The sequence below is a fragment of the Cynocephalus volans genome, chromosome 6 (genome assembly GCF_027409185.1).
Source record: "Cynocephalus volans isolate mCynVol1 chromosome 6, mCynVol1.pri, whole genome shotgun sequence".
Classification (NCBI taxonomy): domain Eukaryota; kingdom Metazoa; phylum Chordata; class Mammalia; order Dermoptera; family Cynocephalidae; genus Cynocephalus; species Cynocephalus volans.
The window spans coordinates 134,622,191-134,646,328 of record NC_084465.1 but is presented as its reverse complement, the minus strand read 5'-3'; the positions used below and the strand labels follow the sequence as shown (position 1 = coordinate 134,646,328).

General features: G+C 42.7%; 1 protein-coding gene across 2 annotated transcripts in view; it reads left to right on the top strand.

The window, feature by feature from the left end:
- FAM107B (family with sequence similarity 107 member B) overlaps nucleotides 1-24,138 on the top strand; it is a 205,737-nt gene that overhangs the window by 119,588 nt on the left and 62,011 nt on the right. The window contains exon 1 of one of the 2 annotated variants that reach the window (XM_063100609.1): nucleotides 8,136-8,217. The exons of the other annotated variant lie outside the window; for it this stretch is intronic. The gene's annotated coding sequence lies outside the window, so the exon portion shown is untranslated. Of the gene's footprint in view, nucleotides 1-8,135; nucleotides 8,218-24,138 lie in introns of those variants that run through there. 2 annotated transcript variants of the gene reach the window in all.

Below are 24,138 nucleotides of genomic sequence, written 5' to 3'. Positions count from 1 at the left end.
CATTAGCTGTTCAACTGCGTGGGTGACATACTTCTTTAAGCAGAGTTAATAAGCAAACCTTCTCTGGCAAGATTTATCATTAATGAAGTTTGGACTCTACTTGTAAACTCTGAGTGAATCAAACAGCCCCCTTTTCGAGCCAAGTCTGGGCAGCAACAATACTACTGTGGGATTTTTCATACATATGAGGACTATATGTATACATACACACACACACATATATTGCAATGAAATAATTTACCATTAAGTCCAGAGGAAACTGAAGGCTACAGTGAGTTAAATATCTTATCCAAAGTCACCAATCTACCTAGTAGCAGAGCTGTGATTGAAAGCAGATCTCTATAGTCCTAGCCTACGCCTCATTCCATTACTCTATCACCTTATTTTATTACACCAAATAAAAGGTAGGTGAATATATATAAATGGCATTTAATTAGTTATTACTAATTCAAACATTCCAAAGGATATTCCCTGCTAATGGAAATGTGTGTATCTAGAGTGAATATCAGAAAAGAAGAAAAAAAGTTGGAACAAATTATAAAACATTCTTGGTAAATTGGCCATTTTTATTACATGTTCGTCATTTGAATTAGGAAATACTCATATATAGAAATTATCTTTATTGTGCTTAAATGCAGAGACGGTTTTTTTACTCACTAATGTGTGCTATTAAGATATCTTAGTATTTTTAACAAGATGAGTGTTTGAGGACTTTTTCCCCTTCTCTTTGCTTTTTAGAGATTATATGTTTAATACACAGGAAGACTCTCAGGAAATCCTTTTTTCTGGTTTTGGATTCATGTAAAGAAGAAGGCGTAAAACTCTGATCTTTGCATTATTCAGTAATTGTTTATGTGACTAATAGTTGTTTCTCTTGATTCTTAGTAATATTTAGTGACAAATTGTTACCATTTCATAGAATCCCTTTGATTTAAAAACTGTAAACAACAAAATATTTTTTTAAAAATTAAAAATATTACAAAAAGAAAAATAAATAAAAATTGTAAACAACAAAGAGCAAGTATTTCATAAAAGCTAAATTAAGCATTCTAGTCAGCACATGTATTAAATGTTTTCAAATTAAAACTCTCCTTAATTTTAAACTCTCTACAAGTGGCAAAGTGTTCAGTTATATTATGAAATACAGCTCTGTTGTTGAGCTTGCAAAATGCTTTGTTGCAGGTAACTACTCTAGGGGATAATATTCGTTTTTATTATTGGTGCTATTGGCATGTTTAGTGAACTAGTTCAATTCCTTTGCTCACAAATGCTTGTGCAAAGAGGCTGTTTTAATGTAACAGCTTACCATCTGGCTTATAGCACATTGTTTCAGATTTTGGCATATCATTTTGACCCCTCCTCAGTACTATTAATTTTAAAAGACACATACTGGCAAACTATACATTTTTCACAAAAATTTTCCACAAGTGAGCACTATAAGTCTCCTCATGGGAAAGCATCCTTTTCCTGGGTTAAAGAACATTGAGTTAATGGTCTGCAACAACTGTGCAAATTAGGAAAGCAAAATAAGGGAAACCCTATTGTATTCATATTATTATATAAAATTTCAGTGATAAAATGAGGGTGCCATATTCTTAGCTTTGTTTTCCTTTCCCTATTTTTTCAGTGTTCAGGTCATGAGGGTTCAATGAATACTTACTACACATTGAACTTGATAGGAGTTCAATTAACTTTCTGTCATTATCTAATCAGATTCCTTCTTAGACCTGGCTCCTTCCGGTTTACCTAAGTAACTGCTGAGCTTTATATGTGATGCATCCCCAAGTCTCCCACCTTCTGCCTGCACTCAATTTCTGTAAGTTTTATGTGAAAGGGCATCTGTCTGTCTACCTATCCATCCATCTATTTTCATGATTGTGTGGGCAGAATTCTAAGATAGCCTCCGAGATTTCTTGTCCCTGGTGTATGCACGTCTTCTAGTTATTCAACCAGACACTATGCTGTGAAGGGATTTTGCAGGTGTCATGATGGTCTCAAATCAGTTGTCTGTAACACGGGGAGATGATCTGGGTGGGTCTGACTCAATCACATGCATGCCTTAAATCTGGGTCTAGAGTTGGAAATGGAGGAAGTCAGAAACTGAAAGAACAGAAGGATGGGGTGAGCCATTGCTGACTCAAAGAGGGAGAGGTGTGTGGGCATCTTGTAGCAGGGGAGAGTGTCTCCCATTTGACAGCCAGCAAGGAAAGGGGGACCTCAGTCCTACAATCACAGGAAGTGAATTCTGCCAACAATCTGAATCAGCTTGGAAGAGGACCTTGAGCTTCTGAGGAGATGAACCATGAGCCCCAGCAAGATCTTGATTTTGGTTTTGGGAGGGCTTCATCAGAGAACCCAGCTATGCCATGCCTGGACTGAAAAAATAGTGAGCTAAGTCTACGATAAGCTGTTATGCAGCAATATGTATCTAATGCACTGATTTAGAACCTGGTCGATCTTAGTTCCTTTAGAGTCCCCAAAGCCTTTGTTCTGTACCCCACTACCCCCACTCTTGTTTTAAACTGAAATTGAACAAGCAGAAATTAAGTGTTTACTTTGACCTATCAATTCAGGACATAGGCTAATACCAATTTGTTAAAATCTGTTCTTGTGGGTTTTCTATTCAATGGAAGAAGACTTTTGGCTTGTTTATAATCAGAGAGATTTTCTTGGGACTATCGTTTGTACCTGTCACTGTTACCCTGCATGATATAGTTGCTCACTCTGATTCAGGGGAAGATTATTTGCAAAGATGACCACAACAACTCCTCTATCCTAGTACTCAGGTCCCTTTGCAATGTGACTGCTGCTTCTACCATCAAGGGATGGAGACTATTTCCCCAAAGCCTGGATTTGAGCTGGCTTTGTGACATTCGTGAAAGTTAGAATGTAGCAGAATGACCTTGAGGCTAGACCTTGAGAGGCCTGACAGCTTCCTCTTTCGCCCTCTGGGACTCAGCTGCCATGTGAGGAAGTCCTGGCTTACCTGCCGAGAGGCCATGTGAAGGGGATCTGAGGAACCCAAGCTGATGTCTTCAGTAAACTTCTGGACTTTGAGGCCACCCAGGACAAGTCAGTCCCTAGCCAACCTCCCAAATGACTGCAAATGCATAATACGGCTGAACTAAAGCCACATGGAGCAGAAACGAGACATTCCAGATGAGTCTCATGCAAACTTCCATCCCATAGTATTGTGAGCAAATTATTTATTCTTGTTGTAAGTTACCAAGTTTTGAGGTGATTTATTATACGGTAATAGGCAAATGATACAGACATTAAGAATACAGCTTTAAAAATATGATTTTAAAATGAAAATTTTATTTCTATTCAAATGTCCATGTATACAGTGTGAAATTTAAGATACGATAGAGTATATTTGTAAAAACAAATTTTCCTCCTCCAGGGCATTGTTAAGCTTTTATCATGTCTTTGGAGCTCTTCAGGATGATGGTTACGGCATCAAGTAACAATTTCGAGATTATGCATAGGAAAAATGACCAAAGTAGAAGATAAAAAAACAACATATCTTATTCCAAATTGCTTTGCTTTACTCCGTTTTATGTCCCCAAATGTTCATTTCTGCTTTCTTCAATTTCCCTTAGGAATGAATTTAAAAGGCCCCCAGATGTCAAAACAATGAGGTTAAAGCTGAGTACTATGTGTGGGTGACCTTGTGGGTAAATGCTCTAAGATGGAAAATTATGATATATGTTTTCCAGTAATGTGAGATTACAGAATCTATCACCAGTGATGGGTTTAATGACTCAGAAACTATTCAGAGGAGCATTTTCTTTGTATTTTATTTGGAGAAAGAGAGTCAGGAAAGGCCTTCCATGCCACCTAATAAGCTGCATCAGTGTGGGAATGAAAACCTAAGCAGCACAGCAGGTTCCTAGGCCACTGGTGTCCCTGCCCTTTCCAGCGTTCTGTCCACATTCAAAATGTACAATCTACAGGACATCAGACTCAGACTGAGGGTATGGTATCACCTGGTATAGTCCTGGGAAGTCTAGCTGTGCCCTGAAATGCCAGACTTACTGATTCAACAAACATCTGTCACACACCTAGTATGTTGCAGGCACTGTGCTGGATGGTATGGATACAAGTATAAATATCTCCCTAGTGCATAACTTTAACATTCTTATTTCTGGGGCCCACCCACAGTAGCCGCAGGGGTCCCAAACCAAATTGGATACTTGATCTCAACTGGATTAAAATCCTCCTCAGATCCCCTAAGGTTGTGAAATATTCAGCCCCAAACAGTGGCTTTAATAAATTGGTGTTGTCCTCCTGCCTTTTAAAAACCTTTGAATTGAGAAATTCAAAGTAAATATTTGCTCTCCACTTCATTGTTTTGGGGTTTAAAAGAAATTATAATACCTGGAACAAGGGATAGGGTCATGGCCTCCAGCCTGTAGGCATTTATATTCCAGAGTAGGGAGGAAGCTGTATGTTTCCATCTCTCTCAGAGGGCAGGGAAAAGACTGTGTGGTCACTTTTCGAATCCAGATACTCTGTCCTGTGGCCTGGCATCATAAAACTTTGTCCAGGTTGCTTTGGGGGGTGATAAATCAGACTCTCTAGTGGAGTAGTGCTTTACCAAGATTAGAATCTAGAATCCGTGCATGCTTCCTATATTCGACTGCTTGGGCTGCCATAACAAAATACTACAGACTGGGTGAATTAAACAAGACATTTTATTTTCTCACAGTTCAGGAGGCTGGAAGTCCAAGATCAAGTTGCTATCAGGCTTGGTTTTGGGTGAGACCTCTCCTTAAGGCTTGTAGACAATGACCTTCTTGCTGTGTCCTCACATAGCCTCTTCTCTGTGTGTGTGGAGACAGACAGAGAGAGAGAGAGAGAGAGAGAGAGAGAGAGATAACTGTTGTTTCTTCCTTTTCTTATAGAGTCACCAGACCTATGGGATTAGGGCCCTACCTTAATGACCTCATTTAACCTTAATTACCTCCCTACAGTCCCTATCTCTAAATATCATCACATTGGGGGTTAGGGCAACAAAATATGAGTTATGGGAGGTACACAATTCAGTCCACAACACTTCTTACATGCCAGATACCATGTTAGGCATGGGGATCATAGATGTATATATATACATATACGTACATATATATATATATATATATGTATATATATATACATATATACATATATATATATCAAACTCTGTGCTTGTGGGGGCCCATATTTACAATCTGGTGCAATAATTATAATACTGTGCTGGGTGCAGGAAGGGCTGAAAAGATTCATTCAGTTTGAGCAGGTCAGGGAAAGCTTTTCAGAGGAGGTTGGGTTGCAGAGAGGAGAGGAGCTCTTGGGGGTGGGGGTGGGAGTGAAGGTGTGCTAGGCAGAGACAGAAGCATGTGGAAGAGCATAACGAAGTGACATACTCATTCTTCTATCCAGTCTCCATAGTCACAGAGCAGGGCCATTTAGCAAATGCAGCACTCTGGTTGAGTGGAGCCCTGGGTATTGGGGAGATATAGGAAGAACACACTCTGGTTGAGTGGAGCCCTGGGTATTGGGGAGATATAGGAAAAACACACAGAGGTGATATCAGAGAAGCGTGCTGCACTGTGGGGTACTATCCTGCTTGGGCTTGATCATGTGGTAGGAATTGGGCACCCATTAAGGGCTGTAAGTAGAGAAAGAAACTGAGCAATTTGCATTTGTAAAGTTCACTGGAGAAGCAATTGGAGGAAAAGAGTGTGTGAGATTAGAGGCTGGAGCCAGTGAGGAGGTCCCTGCCACAGTGTAGTGACAGAGCCCAAAGGTAACTGTGGTAGTGATACCAGAGGAGATGGTCTGGGGAGGTCTGATAGCCCACTTCAACTCACCCTGTGTTCTACAGGTTCTTGACTCTGCCACAGGAAAGAATTCAAGAGCAGAGTCACGGTAGAAAGAGAAAGCAGGTTTAACTTAAAGAATAAGAAATACGACTTCACCGGGCAAGTGCAGCCTAGCTCCAGAGACTGAGCAGGGGCCACAGCAAGTTTAATACAAAAGCGAGAATACACGCTTTACAGACAAGGTGCAGACTGGTTCCAGAGTGAACAGCAACCTGCTAAAGGCAGCTTTAACAGAAAAAGTAAGAAATACACATCTCATAGGCGATGTGCTGGCTGGCTCCTGAGAGAGTGAGAAACAGCCCCACATTCTTCCTGTATTCGATTTTTATGGTTTGGCTATCTATACATATTCATGCTCTCTAATGCATATTCAACTATGGGGATGATTCCCAGTTATGTAACCTAGTCTGCACATGCTCAGTTGGTCTCTTTCAGAGCATGCTTATTGGTCAAATTCCACCACATGCACCGAATATATTCAAATGTATTCATGCTCTCTAGGCTTCCAGTGGGAGGTCACCATGATTACACGAGTCTGCCTCCTGTGGTCTCAATCTCTGTGTGTTGGTACCGAACATATGTGCTACAAGCCATAGCAGCTCAGGACTCAGAGATGGGGCTTGAGTCCTAAGGGAAACGGTGTGAAACTCAGGGGAGTGGCCTGAAACCCAATTTCAGAGAGACTGAGCACCTCCTATCTCAGTGGTGCTGGTGAACGGGAGAGGGGATAGCTAGGCACCATATACCATGCACGGAGTTCATTGTGCATGATGTCAGGGTTCCCTCCATATGGGAGGGAAGGGAAGATCTAGTCTGGGTGCGCGTTCTGGTTTGGTGACTGGTGGAGCCACTGTCAAGAGTGAAAACACTAGGCAAGCATGGAGAGAGAAAGAGGAATTGTAGGAAACACCCTGGATAAAGTGCACACAGTTGAGCTTCTTGGACTGGGAAGGAGCTTCTCTCTCTAAATCCTGTGGCAGATGATTCTACCCTTCAGGAGGCTTCAGGGACATAGAGATGACCAGGCTCTTAAACGGCTGTAGGGCTGTGGCTTAGGGCATTGTGTGTGATAGATATCTTTGGAATAAGTAATTTGTTTACCAAAATCCATAACTGATAATGACTCTTCTGTATGATAATGACTCAAGCTGTTTTAGTCAAAAAAGATTCCTGGTAAATAAACTTTTAGTCATCCATTGCCAAGAAAATTAAAAAGCTTTTGATCTAAACTCCATCAACCTGCTGTCCTTTTTGTTATTCTGAAACAGATACTGGTTCATGTTTTTGTACATGCCGTGATTCAGGTAGATGGTAATCTAAAAGCCTTAGGGTTGGTCAGAGAAGCGACTTGCTGTAACAGAGCTGAAGAAAACGAAAATCAGAGAGATTATCACTCTTTAGCGGTAGATCACAAAAATTAAAAACAATAAAAAAGGAAAGATCAGAGAGAGAGAGAAAGAGGGGAAAAAAAGGTAAAATAAGCCCTTTCTTGTGCACAGATTTAAATCTCCAATGACCCTTTGATGGAGGGAGGGGGAGAAATAGGAGTAAATCCCCAGGTCACTGGGTTTTAAGCCCTGCGGCTTGACGGTAAATTTGTACAACTACAACAAATCTTCTTCCTTTCCCTCCCAGATTCCTTTCGGGTTTTATTCCGGGAAGTACTGGCAGGATTTCAATGGGGACAGTCTGAGCATCACAGGCGTGGAGTGGAGATGGAGCCCAGACACCGAGCAGCCGAACACTCCTGAGTACTTGTGGTTGCGTGTGCGTGTGTGTGCGCGCGAGAGAGAATGAATGAGAGCGAACGAGCGCTTTGATTGTGTGCCCCGTGAACGTGCGCCTGCCACCTTTCCCATTTCTCCCTGTCATCCGGTGACGCTTAGTCTTTTTCCTTCAAACATTCACTTTCCTCTTCCGAGAGTCCCCGAAGCCGACCAAACTAAAGCCATAGAGGCACCCCTCCGGCCCCGGACCCCCCAGACGTCGTGCGCCCTCCTCCCTGGGCCCGCGCGGTCCACGTGGACGGCCGGAGAGCGGGCGGGGCGGGGCGGGAAGAGGGCGGGGGAGGTTGGGGGCGTGGCCTGTGCCATCGGGGGCGGAGACTCCGCGGCCACGGCCGCCCTCGCCCCGCCCCAGCCCCGCCCCGCCACTTAATTCGGACTCGCGGGGCAGCGGGGTGCGAGAGCTGCTCTGAGCCGGACGGGCTTGAGGGCCCGGCTGTCACTGCCGCCGCCGCTGCCGCCGTCGGAGCCACCCTCGAGCCGCTTGGGGCCGCCGCCGAGCAGTCGGGCCGCCAGGCGCCGCCGCGGGCGCCGGGAGGGAGCCGCGCGCCTTTGTGCGCGCCGAGGTAGGTTCGCCCCCCGCACTTACTTTGCACACAAAGACGAGGGGCGCGGGGAGGCGGGCCGCCCGCGGGGAGACTGCGCGGCGGCGGCGCGCCCCGACCCCCCGGCCCGAGGGACCCTCCGGGCGGGCGCTGGCCGGGCTGCGCGCGGCGGTGGGGCGGTGGTCGCTCGTGCGCGGGAGGGCGGTGGGCGTGGGGGCGCCCGGGGAGGTCCCGGGCAGCAGGGCTGGCACGCGGCGGGGCCCGGGCGGTGGCCCCGGCCGAGGGGCGCTGGGAAGGCGGGGGGCGCTGCGAGGGAAGGGATCCCGGGCGGCCGCTCGGCTCATTGTTGCCTGCTCGGCCCTGCGAACGGACAGACCCTGCCTGGAGAGGGGGCGCTGCCAACCGGGTGCGCCGCGCGCGGCCAGATGCCCGCTCCTCGCCCCGCGGTCCCCGGGCGGCAAGACGGGGTCCGCGGCGACGCCGACCCCTGCCCGGCAGACAAAGGAGAGGCTGCGGGGGGTTTGCCCCCGCCTTAAGACGGCCCTGACACTGCGTCCAGTCTGCAAGTAACTTTTCCTTTTTTGACTCTTCTCCATCTTGTTGCATTCACTCCACTGAACCCAGTATGTGGGGTGGCGTGCACACACACAAGTCCTAAAATTTGTGGCCCCATGATTTTCCTCCAGGCATCTTCAGGTCACTGGAAGATGGCACTGATGCGTGTGGCCAAGTTTTAACACGCTGTATTGGGGATTGTATCAGCCCCTTCTGAAATTTGAAGAGGAATCCTATAGAGAGGATAAATTGCAGATCTTACTCTCTGCAGCAAGGTACCAACCATACCCCGCCCTCCTCCGGGCGGGAGATTTTAATCAGTGACAGCAGAGCGAAATTACTTGGTTAGGATGGGTGGGGGTATTGAAGGGACCTAGGGAAAAGCGGAATGAGGCCTATTAGTTAGATTTTCCATTCTTAAACTTGTGATTTTTTGTGAACAGGTACATTAGTTTTCTCCTGTAGCCATATTCCCCCTTTGGAAATTTTAGCTGTCCAGGTTGCTTTAACTTGAAATAGTGTCTGGGGTGAATGTTTAGAGAGGATTTCTTAGTGCTAGTAGTTTCAAGTTTAAAACTTTTAATTATAAAATTACATATATTAAAAAATTGAAAAAACATAGAAAAACGATCACTAATGTGCCCAGCACCCAAACACACCCTGAGAATGAAGGCATCTTTGCTTGATTTAGTTTGGCAGCCATGGTATGTTTGTGTGAGTTAGTGTGTGTGAGAGAGACAGACGTTACTGATTCTGAACCTTTTAGTATGATATTTACTAATGATAGTTCTACAATTCTGGTTTGCCACCTTAACATGATTAATAGCAAGCTTTTTTGAAATATATTTTTTTATAGCCTTGCAAATAACCACCTGTACAAAAGGGGGAGGGAAGATGAAGGGAAATCAGTGTAATTTCTACTTTATTTGGAAGAACGGGCTTACAAAAAGTTCTATGGATTCTCTTCTTTGGATTTCAGGAGTAGTTTGGGGTTGACTTTTTTAAAAATAAAAATAAATCAGCTTTAAAAATATTTAAAAAGTAAAATTGTGTTCTGAGATTCCTGAGAAATATGTGATGGAAAGGAACTCATTTTGGTAGAACAAGAAATAGCAGCGATTTTGCAGCTGGATGCATGCTTGCTTCTGAAAGACTTTGCATTGAGAGTGTAAAATAAGGACTTCCCTATGAGTAGTGAGTAGTTTTGAGTGCATATGTTCTGCGGGGGGGGGGGGGGGGGGGGGGGGGGGAGTCATTATTCAGTTACAGATTTGGCTACTGGATGCTTTTGTCATTATAAGCATTTGTTTTCGCTTGTAAAAGTTTTGGACGTTTGAATTCTCTAATGTGCAAAGTAAAAAGTCTCTGAGACAACCATTTAGGAGGAGGTTGATCGTTGGGGTGATGCAATACTTTCTGAAGTTAAGAACTTACAAGAAGGAAGTTGTGGTTACATGCTGTCAGGTGCATGTTTTGTTGCTGTTGCTAATGTGTGGAGCGTTTTAGTCTGCAGTTTGGGGTTCCTCAGTCAGTGTGCACACTCAGGGTAGTGTTGCAGTGTAGTAGTGGTGACCTGTGAGTGAATGAACGAAGTGTGTAGTCTGCTCTCATGATCAGCATTCCTTCAAGAATTGCAAAAGAAACTCCAGTAGGAAATATCAGAAGCTCCAGATCTTATTTTTCACCTCTCCTGTGGTGTCTTGGATGATGAAAGCTGCGCCGTCAAGCTGGACCTACAGTCTGAGTGTAGAAACTGCTCTTCTTCCTCTGTTGCCTGGCAGGGCAGAGAAGAAAGTGTGGGAGAGATCCCGTATTAGGGACTTTCTGTGGCTATCTGGGATGGCCAGCCTCCTGCCCTAGGCCACTGGAGGTCCCATTCTTGGGATGCTGAAAGTAGACGCGGTGTGTGCTTGAGAGAAGTGCTGGCAGAAACCTTGTTTCCGAACTGTAGGACACTGGGTGCTCTTAGTCCTTCATGCATGTGTTACTTTGATTTTTTAATTGTTTAAAATGGCACAGGTAACGGCAGAAAAGATTATGACTGATTTTCTTTGGGAATGGTTTAGGGGTACAAGGCTTTTCTCCTGACTGAAAGAGGGAATGTGGATTAATTAATTCATTAATATGGCTTAGTGTTACTGTTACTGTCCCCGTCTGCCCATTCCCTCCAGAATTCTGTGTGCAAGTGTTTTGAGAAGATGGGTCAGGGAGTATGGTTAAGTGAGATCTAGATCTCAGGGTGTTTGTAGAAGGCCTCGGATATCTTGGGGAGTCGTTGCCCTTCTGTAAGTCTGGAGGAAGTGGTTGTGGGAACCGACCCATCTGGGGGCTCATCCTGGGCACATACTGGGTTGGGACAGCTGCTGTGGAATGAGACGTTCGTGCAGCATAGAGCCTTGGGATGACCCAAGAGACTTGGCTGCATTTCCTTGTGTAGTTCACATATCTAATCTTGGCCTATTTTTGCATTTCCTTCTTGTAGCAAACCATTTTTCTCCCCTTTTCCTTTCTAATTCTAGAAGTGCCTTATTCATCTGAACTTCTCTTCACTCTAAGTACTTAGGGAGTTTGCTGCAAAGGAATCAAGGCTTTTACCCGTCTGCTATTACTGGTTCCAGTACCCATCAGTAAAAGAGATAAGATTATTTGACAAGCTGGCTTAGGTTGCCATTTAGTCATGGTAAGTCATCAAGGGACTGATGGGAGAAGCTTTGTTTTTCATTCACTCTTCATTTAACAGGTGTTTTTTTTTTTTTTTTAGCACCTCTTATGTGCCAGACACTGAGTTTATTTCATTTAACAAAACTGATGGGGTCCCTGTCCTGGTGGCAGGGCAGGTGAGGAAGAGATTTAAAGAATTGCACAAGATTACACAAAAAATGTTTAATTACAGTTATGTTCAAAGCTGTAAAGGGAAAGTAGTGCTTTCTGAATTAAGGTATCTTGGGAAGAATGATGTAAATCACAGGGAAGGATGGGGGATTGGGTTTCTGGCTGAATATGGTGAAGGGTGGGGCAGGGCAGAGGCCTGGAGGTAGATCAGCGTCATTTGCCTAGGGCTGATCAGTTAAGAGCCTGCTGATAGGGGCTTGGCTGATCAGATTAGGCAGACTGTTCAGTTTTGTCTAGAATTTGGCTGAGGAGTTGGGCTGCTTTCTAGTGCAGACTGGAAGGGGTGCTGGGAAACTTTACCGTATTGTTCCAACATCCTTGCTGGAGGTAAACCTCAAGGCCAGTATCCCTGGAAAGCCAAATGTGGTGGGGACATGGTATCCCGAGCTGGCCTGTCTCCCCAGGATGAGGGCTAGTGTTATGCAGGAGCAGCCAACTATAGCTGTACCCGCCAGAGGTTCTGTTACAAACACGAGTTGTGGGGAAAGAGTGAGAAGACTTATAAGAACTTTATTCAAACAGGTGAACTGTAGGAAGGAAAATGGGGAGAGATACAGAAAAAGGAAGGGGTGTTGCTTTAACCCGAGGTGAACTCTTAGCAGTGCAGTTCTGCTAAAGATGTCAGTTAAGGTGATAGCTGGTGTGTGTGTGTGTGTGTGTGTGTGTGTGTGTTGGAAGTGATGAGGGAGGCGTGGTTTGGTGACACTAATGTTCCCAATACATAGCAAAGTCGTGGGGTTCTGGGCCATGGCAGAGAGCCTTGGGGGGTAAGCAAAGCTCCCCTTTAGAGGCTGTGAGATGGCAGGGGACTCAGCAGTGCTCTTTCTGGTCGTGCTGTTGAGTAAGTCCTCAGCAGTCGTGAGACCTAGAAGTCTTTAAAGGGGGAAGTGCTGAGTTTCCACAGCCTCCTGGATTAAGTGTATGTTGTCAGGTCTCTAACACAAGGTAGAAAAAATGCAGGTTACTAACCAGCTGTCCCCATCGTGGCTGGTTGTAGGCACACGTGGGTCGCAGGATCTTCTCTCCTCATTCTTTGTTCTCCTTTTGGTTGTTATGCCAACTTGAGATATACAGGAGCATCTGGGGGGACAGCTGGGCTTGGCCACAGCCCTGTCTAGAGGGATGGGGTTGCAGAATGGGGCAAGGTTCTTAATGTGGTGCAGGGAACGGTTTGTCACTTTGAGCCAGGCACGTCTGAGTTAGGATCCATTTCCCATCTTTGTGACCTCCAGCAAGTCACGTAACCCCTATGAGCTTTAGTTTTCTTATTTGTGAGATGAACTTGATAATCTCTACCTCCCGTGGCATGGTGAGGGCAAATACAAGGTCCTGAAGTCCCTAACACGTGGTCCCAGAGACATGACAGGGGATGGGTGTTTATGCTGTTGTGTCAGTGCCCATAGCCTTTTGTAAATTTTCTTTTAGAAATTTTATTGTGGATGCTGTTGTGTCAGTGCCCATAGCCTTTTGTAAATTTTCTTTTAGAAATTTTCTTGTGGTAAGAACACTTAACATGAGAGCTACCATCTTAACAAATTTTTAAGTGTATAATATATTATTGTTGACTATAGGTACAATGTCATCCAGCAGGTCTCTAGAGCTTACTCACCTTGCCGATCTGAAACTTTTCTCCTGTTGATTAGTAATTCCTCATTTCCCCCTCACCCCAGTCCCTGACAATCACCATTCCACTCTTGAGTCTATGAATTTAACTAGGTAGATACTTCATGTAAGAGGAATTATGTGATATTTGTCCTTCTGTGACTAGCTTATTTCAGTTAGCACAATGTCTTCAAGGTTCATCTATGTTGTTGCATATTGCAGAATTTCCTTCTTTTTTACGGCTGCATAGTATTCCATTATGTGTATATAACCCATTTTCTTTACCCATGCAACTGTTGATGGACAGTTAAGTTGATTCCACAAAAGTCCTAGGAGAAAACATAGGAGAAAACCTTCATGACATTGGTCTTGACAATGATTTCATGGCTGTGACACAGAAACACAGGCAACAAAAACAAAAATAAACAAATGGGATTGCATCAAACTAAAAGGCTTCTTCTGCACAGCAAAGGAAACAATCAGCAGTGAAAAGGTAACCTATGGAATGTGAGAAAATATTTGCAAACCATATATCTGGTAAGGGGTTAATATCCAAAATATATAAGGAACTCCTTCGACTCGTTAGTTAAAAAAAGCTAATCACCTGATTCAGAAATGGGCTATGGACTTGAATAGGTGTTTCGCTGACAGCACTTAAACTCAGATTTTTAGTAATGCAGCTGGCAGTGATGTCAAGATGCTGATGTAGGGACAGGGTAAGGGGCTTGGGGAGCGTAGGGGAATTCATTCCTCTCTCTTTACTTGGCTTCTCAGTATCACTTCATGCCATCGGGAGAGTTTTGAAGTTTTGATGACATGTTTTATTCTATTCTTAGACACAAGTTTTGATTCTCCCTAAAATGTTATAATAAAATGTATAGGAAAGAGGGTTGTGATACTGTGGTGTAAGCTTTTTTTCTGTGTATTAATGTATGAAACACAGAACATACTTCGTGAGAGTTAAAACTCACATTTTATCCAGGTTTTAAGGCATCTGAGCCTGAGAGATGCTAATGAATTTACACACACTGTGCACTCATATGATAAAATCCTGCAGTATAAATAATCAGAAGTTGTTTATTCATGTCTAATGTAGATGTATTAAAGTTTCCACGTCCTGGAGGAAGTTAAGAATGTTATTGCAGATATAGTCTTTCCCTTATAACTTGATGTCATTTGAAATAGGTAAAACTGTGGTCAGGGTTCTTTTTTTTTTAGCGGATGTGCAGAGTAGTATAGTATATTAGAAAGAGAGAGGCCTAGACTTTTAACATTTTCAGAATCCTAAGCCCAAGCTCACTGTGAATTAGTATATGATTTTTAAGCAGGTCATTTATTTTTGTTTCCGAGTGTCATCCTCCATAAAGTAGAGATAATCACACTTACCTACCTCTTAGAGTTGTCTCGAGGGTGTAAATATCTGAATTTACTATTAAGCAAGATGGATGTGAAAGTGCTTGCACAGACACGTTGGAAATGCATCTTTTTTTTTTTTTTTTAGCAGAGCTTTATTGAGGTATAATTTGTGTTCCATACAGTTCACCCATTATACGTGGACAGTTTCATATTTTTAGTAAATTTGTAAAGTTGGGCGGCAGTCACCCCAGTCCAGTTTTAGACTCTGTAGTCAGTTCCTGTTCCCATCCCCAGCCTTTGGCAACCACTGCTCTTTTTTTTTTTTATCTCTAGACTTTTGCCTTTTCTAGAAGTTTTGTACAAATGGAATCATACGGTATGGACTTTTGTGTCTGGCTTTTTCAATTTTTTGTTCATTTAGTATAATGTTTTTGAGGTTCATCTGTTGTTGCATAACACATCTGCTTTTCAGGAACATTCTTGGCCTTTATCAGAAGGAAGTGCTATGTGCTGATGAGAAAACTGCCCGCTGAGATGTGCCATAAGGTGATAATAAAAATAATAATAGCTAACATTTACTGAGCATTTATTATATGCCAGGCACAGTTATGTTCATTATCTTCTGTGATCTTCCAAGCAATTCTATAAGAAGTACCATTATTAATGTTTTACAGATGAGGAAACTAAGGCATGAAGAGATTAGAAAACTTGCTCAGGGTTATAATAGCTGAGATCACACTTGGGCTCTCTCTACAGAACTGCCTCTCAACCACCCTCTGTGATCCCTTAACCATGTTTAAAGTTCATGAATTCTTAGCTTCAGAAAGGCCTTGGAATCCTAAGGAGAATATTTGTATGGAATTTTTATTTTGGCATTACCATATGGAAATTATAGTGTCTTAAATTGAGAGCCATTTGTAAAGTAGTTTTCTTAGGTACAGTGTCAGGATGGCACCAAATTAAAATCATAATAGTGTCAGTAGCGCTTGTGTGTTTGTGTTATGTTTTAAATACTGTTTACCAGAAGCGCCATTTTGTATGAAGTATACTAAGGCTATTACCTTTTTATTATTGGGTGAAATTTAATTAGGCATCATGCATTTTTCAAGATGTTTATATAATTGTATTATATATTAACACATTTCTCTCCCTTTCTAACAATTCTGTATTTAAACAGTATTTTTTCCTGTCCACGTACAGTCCATATTGGAAAATTTCATATTCTGTATTGCAGAGGAGTTCTTTGTGTATCACAGAATTCTGAAATTTTTGAAAAGATTTTAAACACCTCACATATACTAGTAGCTTGATAAGAGTTGGGTATATAGTTTTAGCCATGATGAGCAATAAACTTTTTGGAATCAAGACTAACTTTACACCTGGATCCTATTCATGGTTTCTGGTAAGACACTTTTTACTAGTGACACATCTAACTAACTTTCTGAAATGGAATTATGGCATCGTTAAACTGACTCTTTTCATTTTCAGGGATTTATGTTATAATCCAGTTGCTCAAAATAACAAATGAAAAAGCTGCTTTTATTTTAGAATACGTGGTTTTAAGAATAAAAATAATAATATTAACTTTTAGTTTGAAAGATGTCATTAAAATTTTTTAAATCTTTTTATAGGGTTGGAATCACAGGAGAGTCTGCATAACCAGTGATATGCTAGGCCTTTGAAATTGGTGAAAGAGGACTTGTTGGACAATACCAGGTGTCACAGGTTAAAAATCCTTATGATTTGAGCTAGAAGTTTGGGGAAAAGTAGGATTTGGGGACAGAGGTCAAGAGGTAGAGAGAGGTACAGTCAAGAAGCCGTGTCTTTATTGTTGCTGTACTCTGTTCAGCTTTAACCTTTGTGCCCTGGCTGGACAGCGTGTGTCAGCTGCTCAGGCCACTAGTATGCAGTGCATGGAATTTGGAAGCAGGTCCCAACCTGTTCCTTTTTCATTCCAGCCTTGCTTCTGATTGGCATGTGCCTTGAGGAGAGGGGATATTTTATTGGAAAACCAAACCAAATAAAATTGAAATTGCAGGGAATAAAAATTGCACTGTACACATAACATGTGTGTACTTTATGCAAGTTATACCTCAGTTATTAAAGAGAAACAAGATAGACCAAAAAAACCAAGGCAAAACCAAAAAGCCTCCAGAGGTAGAGGTGATGGGGTGGACCACCATTCAAAAATGCAAAATCTAAGTCACTATCCCTTTGTCTCCTCTCCCATTTCATAGGTACATTGCTTGCTTCAAATGATGATTTCCTTGCTCAGGGCAGTGACTTTATGCTTTTTACATGAATGGGTTTCAGATGAAGTCCAGAGCTGCTACAAACCTATTGGCCAAAATTGCAGGGCAGAGGAACCTGTAGATTTCCTCTCTAGATGGCCCCAGGAACTGTCTCTTGTTTTGCCAAGCTCTTACCTGCTCTTATCTGAAGGTTTTCCCCTCCTGAGCTGGGTGGGACCCAGCCATCATTAGCCTCTTTGCTGCTGCTGCCCCCCTCCACCCCACCCCGCACTGTTCTCCTCATGCTATCAATTTGTTGAAGAAATCAGGTCTCTTGTCTAGTAGAATGTCCAGCATTCTGGATTTGGCATTCTGGATTCTTTTAAAACTTGTTCCACTAGTCTCTGTATGTCTTTAAACTGGAAGTTAGCACTAAAGCTTGATTAGATTCATGTTCAGCTTTTTTGGCAAGATTAATTGGTTGGTGGTGTCATTTGCTTCACATTGCATCATATCAGGAAGTGTCTGGCTGTCTCACTTGTAGTGACACTAAAATTGATCATCAAGTTCCTGTGATGGCAGCTTGATCCTTTCATTGTGAATTTCCCTATTGACCTTTCTCCCAATGTGGTTACCATCCATTGATGACTGTTGCTTAAATTAATTATTTCATTAGAGATTGATGTTTCTTCTTTCTTAATGAGATGTAAGTGAGTGTGAGATGAGTTTAAACTGGCCAGGGTGTCAGGGAAAACTGTCAGCATTGATGCAGCCTAGGGATATCTAAAGAATTAATAGAAAAAAGTAAAGATTGGCTTGGCTTCTCTGGTCATTGCAAGTAAGTACTTCCTATCATTAACAGTAACTACTATTTGCACAATATTTTATGGTTGTTATATGTCAGGCTAATTTTGTTGGAAGTCTTTAACAGCAACATTAAATTCTGTGCATATGTGCTAACTCTATTGTTCATATAATTGGGTGCCTGTTCACCACCTAAATTAGGAGATTATGATATAGGTTTATGAGATACAGTTCCACCTGATGGTGTAGACCATGGTAGATTATCTGTTTTGGTAATCATTTAAAATTTTCTGACATGTAAGGAAATTTATGCCAAATCTTTTCTTAGGAAAGAAAAGGCAAGTCATTGATAAGTTTAAGAAAACAAGAGGAGAATGATAAATCTGAAATAGTTTTGTTTCTGTTCTGCCAAGATATAAGAGAAATGGATCTCTAATGGCAACTTTGGACATCATTGTTGAGAGTGTTTGGAAAGGATAGATTATTGCAATGTTTCCAATAGGAAGTAATTGAGAGCTTCTTTTAAAGGAGCATGATAGTAGTAAATGAGTTTAAGTATCCTTCATCACTGCCAGGCTGCTCCGTGACGTACTGTAGCAGTGGTCTGATTTGGGGACAGCCCAACTTTTGAAGACCACTGGAATGGAAATATTGATTCCTCCTATTATGGGCAGACCCTCTTTTTGCCTCATTATGTGCCTAGAAACCACATTATAAAAGGGATTATGATAAAGCACGTTCTAGTGGTTCATAGGCACAATTTCATAATTAGGAGTTGTGCTTTTGACCAAACACTTGGTTTCCAATAAGTCATGGCTGGGACCAACTCATAAAAGAAGGATGTAAAAGAATTTGAAATTGTAAATGATGCCATGTTGTCAGAAAGGGTTTGAGCTTCAAGAAGCCATGGAAATCAAGAGATCATCTAATGGAGGCTCCTCATTTTGTTGTGAATAAACCAATACCTCATTGCGTTAAATAGCTTGTCCATTACCACGCAGCTAATTATCAATAGAGTTGGAAACAAAACTCGTCCCAGAATAATGAGCATTTCTTATGTATGTGGTAATGCTTTACATGTGTCAGTTTCTTTATCTTCACAGCCAACCCTTGATGTAGGACTGTCTTTGGCTGTATTTTACTGAGGAGGACACTGAGGCATAGAGACATTCAGTAACTTACCCAAGATCACATGGAACTCAGATGTACTCACTACAGACAATGTGCTCTTATCCACCCTCGTTATCCTTCTAGTTCTTTCCTTCTTTCCTTCCTTTTTATTATTATTATTTTTAACTTCACTATTTGTTATTAAATGAACACTTTATTCTTAATGGCCCATAAACACTGCATTTCCAGGGCCTTCTATGACCCTTAAGATTTATATTAAAAAACCCCACCAGCTCTAATGTATTGCAAGTGTGGTCAGTGGAAAGTGATGCACTGGCTATCATATTATTTAAATAATTAGCAATTTTGTTTGGCGTCTTAGCATTTAAAAGAACTTGCAGCTGATAGGTGGCTCAAGACTCTTAAAAGATGTCTAGGTAAATTTGAACTGATAGCTTCTTTCTTTTGATAAATAACCCATGCCAACCTGAAACTTTAAAAATAATTTATTTCATCATTCTTTAAAAAAAATAAAAAATCCCCTGCTTATCCTTTCTTTTCTTTTTATTCCAAAGTATTTTATTTTACTTTAAGTAATGTTTCCACCCCACTTATCCTTTAAATACTTAAAAACATCACCAAGAAATTGACTTGTGATGGGTCTGGAACCCCGGGCAGTCCTGTAGGTGAGAGTTCATAAAGATCGAGTACATACTTTTGGAAGATAGTGTGTGGGAGGTGATAGGTGGGGAGAAAATGAGGTGAGAAGTCACCCCTTTGGCAATGGGAGAGGGTATTTGGTGTTCATTTTTCTGAGTGTTAGCCTCTTGTTTCTTAGGATGGTTTGGTAGACTTGCCCTTTTCTCTGTGCTGCCCACAGAACCCCCAGTGTAAGTGCCTTAGAGATGTTTACTAAACTAAGTTACCTGTGTTAAGCCAGCACACAGGGAGGGGGAAAATGGGGAGACTGGTAATATCCAGGGAAATGTCCACTTGAACATGGCTTGTACTCTGATTCATTGGTGACTTCAAATACTTTGTGATAAAATAACACAGTTGGCTTTGCAGCTGTCTGTATGTATTCCCAGTGTAGGTTGGTTTGTTTTGTTTTAAACACTTCTAAATTGCAATTTTTCCTGAGCTTCCTTTTTCATACTTAGAGCTGAAACATGCCATGACTGAATCTACCAAGACTGTCTTTTTTCTGAGTCTCCATTTGTGTTCGAAACAAAACAGCTTGCACATGCCGTCTGGAACGTGCTGCATACATATGCCTCTTGGTGAACCATAGCACATAGCTGACTAATTTCAAAAACTGCTTATTTATAGCCTCGTCAGGATAATCATCCATGTTCGGAGCTCTCTCTACTAAGGTCATGTCTGTTAACACAGCTTTTTAAATGCAGGTGAATTGTTTATTCATGAGTGATTCACTGGATAGTCTTCTTTAAGTACACACCCTGCCATTTCTCTGAAGTGTGTCACTCTAGTAATCAGACCATGCTGGAGTTTCCAGCAGTCATCATAGGATTGAATGCAGGATGAGGCCTTAGAGAACATGTACAAAACTGAAGCCCAGGGCTGCTGAGGTTCCAGGCCACAGAGCTCCTCAATGAGTGTCTTGGGCTAGAACTCTCTTTCCTCTGCTTCTAATCCAGTAGTTTCCTTTGCTCCCACCCGCCTCTCCTACCTGCCCCATGTGCTGGCATTTGCCACCACAAAAGAAGAGAAACAAGAACAGGAAAAAAAAACTCCTTGTTCCTGGGATGATGGTGACAAATTTATTGCAAAAAAAGAATAATGACATTCAAAATTCCGTCATCCTAAAAAGTTGTCTTTTTTTTTTTTTTTTTGATGTATGTGTAAGACAGGTTCTTTTTCATACTAATAATCGAAAAACATTAAACATTAAAAACAGTTATACCATAAACAAAAACCTAGGCATTTATTTAAATGTATGAGAACTATGTTTACCAACTGCTATCTGTTGCCACATTTTGGCTTGTAGGGCTAAGCAGCCTCCTGTGATTAGACAAATATATGAGTTCTTTCTAAATATATATATGAGACTATATTTATGTAAATAAATACATGAGAATAGATACATGAGTTCTTTCTATGACTGTGGAAAGCTACGTCTCACACCACCATTATTCACAAGGCTATTTCAGGTGTAGTTTATCATTTATTAGATCAGACATTGGCTCACTAGAACAAATATGAATTTAGTAAATAGACCAGGTGGCATGTAGTAAATTCTTTTACCCCTGTGAACTCAAGTTTTCTCATCTCTACTGTGTGACTATTAGGCAGGTCATGCAGGTAAAGCACCCGGCACAGTACCTGCACACAGGTGTCAACAAATGTTAGTGTTCTCCCTGTGTGTGCTCCCCCCAAGTTGGTGTCTCAGTATGATGTTGTAGATGACTGTTTACACTCTCAAGCCATGAAACAAGACTATACAATCTCATTAGGACTCAGAGTTTGTCCCAGGTTAGGGGTGAATGCCTGTCTCACCTGTCCTATCCTCACAGGCCTTCTACTCCTGAAGTGCTGAGCCAGTTTTATAAGCAGTGGTAGGATATAAAGATGGGTCACGGATCTGATGGGGGTGGAGGGCCCAAACTGGAGCTCTGGGGTCTAATTGGAGAGTGGAGGAGACTCCACTGGCCCCAAAGGGATGGATGGCTGCCTTCGTCTGTTCAGGTTGCTCTAACATGTACCGTAGACAGAGTGGCTTAAATGACATTATTTCTCTCTCACAGTTCTGGAGGCTGGGAAGTCCAAGATCAAGGCTCCAGAAGATTTGATATCTGGTGAGGGCCCTCTTACTGGTTTACAGGTCACCTTGTTGTTATGTTCTTACATGGTTGTGAGAGAGATCATCTCTTCTATATCTCTTCTTCTGAGTGCACTAATCTCATTCGTGAAAGTTCCATTCTTATGACTTAATTACTTCCCCCAAACCCCACTTCCAAGTACCATCACATTGGGGGGTAGGGTTTACATCTATGAAATGGGGGGAGGGAGGGGACACAGGCATTCACTTCATAGCAGTGGCCAAGGTGAGCAGGCATTTAGGATCTATGGGCAGGCAGGTTCTTGGAAGCAAAGAAGTTTGCGTAGAGAAGGCAGGTTTTCCGTGGCCCAGGGTGGAGGTGGAGGGAAGGAGGATGTGAGCAGTAGAAGTGAGAGTGAAGCTACAGGCCAGGAATCTGAACTAGCACATGAGAAAATGAGATCAGGAAGTCGCTAGTAACCAGGAGTTGACAGTGATGCCCAGTTGGTGTGTTGCTTTGTACACTCCTGTTAATGTAGGAACTGACTGATGGGTGAGGGCAGCCCAGTACCCTCGACAAGAGGGATCCAGGGTCAGCAGTCAGTGTCAGGAGAACAGCGTAAACGTTTCCTTACACACAGCGGGAGCACACCTCCTGTTTTGTCTGCGGTGAGCCTGGTTCAGCAGGCTTCATCCACATGCACAAGTGACCTGCCAGGCTTGGTGACTAATATAGTCACCCTACATACATGCACCTGGTTGCAGAGAAGTTTTTGTTGTGGGTATGAATGAAGACCCAAATCAAAGATTTGGCCAACACGAGGTTCTGTGGCACATCCACAGTTTATCTGTCTCATTGGAGGAGCTTGGCAGTCATCTCTCTGTTGACTTATCATGTGAACTCTAAAGAGTATTCTGCATTATGGCTCTCAGAGCTCGTTTCTCTTGGTTTATGTTCTAGATGACTGCTGCACCTTGCACTGTCACTGCACCCTTTGCCTGCAGTCCCTTAGCGGGGACTGTGCTGTCTCTTCCAGGGTGCTGTAGTCCCACCTAAAGCCTTGATGGCAGGGCCTGGGGAGGGAAAGGAAGGGGTAGAGAGGAGACAGGATGCTCAGCCATCTTTTTCTCATCAGCCTGGTTACAAGGGGTTTGGAAAGTCTTAATCTTATTTGACTGCCTGGAACATGGGGCGTGAGGGAGTGGAGGTGTGTGCAGTGGAGCCCCAGTCCAGCGTGCCATCTTGGTGCTGTTTGTAATTACAGGGAGAGCACTGTGCATGTTTCTTGTTCCCTTTTGCCATGGGTTCTCTTTCCCTTTTGGGAAGAGTTGACATTCTTCCTTCAATTTCTGCATCAACTGTTTTATTTGGGTATCAGCATCTTATAGGCTGTTGTCATGTTTTGAGGCTCCTTGTTTATGGTGAAATAGAATGAGAGACTCCATGTGCTTGAGTGTCCTGGGATGAGAAAGCATAACTCTCATCTGCATCTCAACCTGGGAAGTGCTTTTCCTCCTTTGGGGTTTTCCTGTGTTCATTGTTTATGTATTGTGTTTTTCCATATCTGGTTGAAAACTCTGAGGTCTAGGGACCCTGTCATCCTAATCTCTGTATCCCCTGTAGAGGCTTGCAGAGAGAGTAAGTGCCTATTCCTAAGTAACTGCTGCTGTTCTGGGTCAGACACTGACTGACTAGCTTCAGGCCCTAAGTGTTGCTCTTTATTTAGATGCAGCTGGTCTGGGTTTCATAAAGTCCTTCTTGCTTGGCCTTAAGTCTTTGTTCTGGACTCAATAGGTGTCAGCATCTGGGATCTATTTGTAGGGGTAGCTGAGAATTCCTTTTAAAAGGAAGAATTTACATCTATCTTTGTATTGTTTTAGTCCCATATTTCCTGAGCTCAAAACCCTCCTTCCTGAAGACTTGCTTGGAAATGCACACACAAAAGACAAGGAATCCCTTACTTATACTTTGTGTCCCAGGCCCTGGATCCCAAGAGGTGGCCTGGGGCTATGTAGGAGAGTGTCCCAGCAACTTTGAAATACAGAGATTTTCCAGTGAATGGGTGCACTTGTGCGTTTGTGTGGCGGTTTCTCTTCCTTGGCCTCTGGCTACTTCCGGCCTGAGCTTCTCCCCTTCCTTCGCAGCAGCTGATGTTGGCAAGTAAATTCACAGGTTGGTTGGGCTGGGCCTTTTCTTCCTCTTCTGTCCCCACCCTTCCTGTCTTTATGTTTTGGGTTGGGTGATGTGTTTGGCTGCAACTTCCACCACCCTGTTGTAAAAAAAAATAATGAATGGAGAGATATGCCATGTGCCTGTGAGCTTCCATGGATGGAGTGTTACAGTGTGTAAGAAAGGCAGCTGGTGAGTGGGTGGCCACGTGCCCAGGAAGGTGAGCTTGTGTCCTGTTTGCAGAGTTCTGTGGTCTGTCCTCTGGTTCAGCATTTCATGACACTTGTCACTAACGAGCAGTAGAAACTTTCCCTGCGGTATATTTAGCTCTCGGTTACATGTATCTCCATAAAGGGTCCTGACTCGGGGCCATAAATAAGATGCAGACTCTCTTATTAGAAAACAGGTCCTCTCTTCTCTCCCTGGGTAACTTCTGTCAAGTG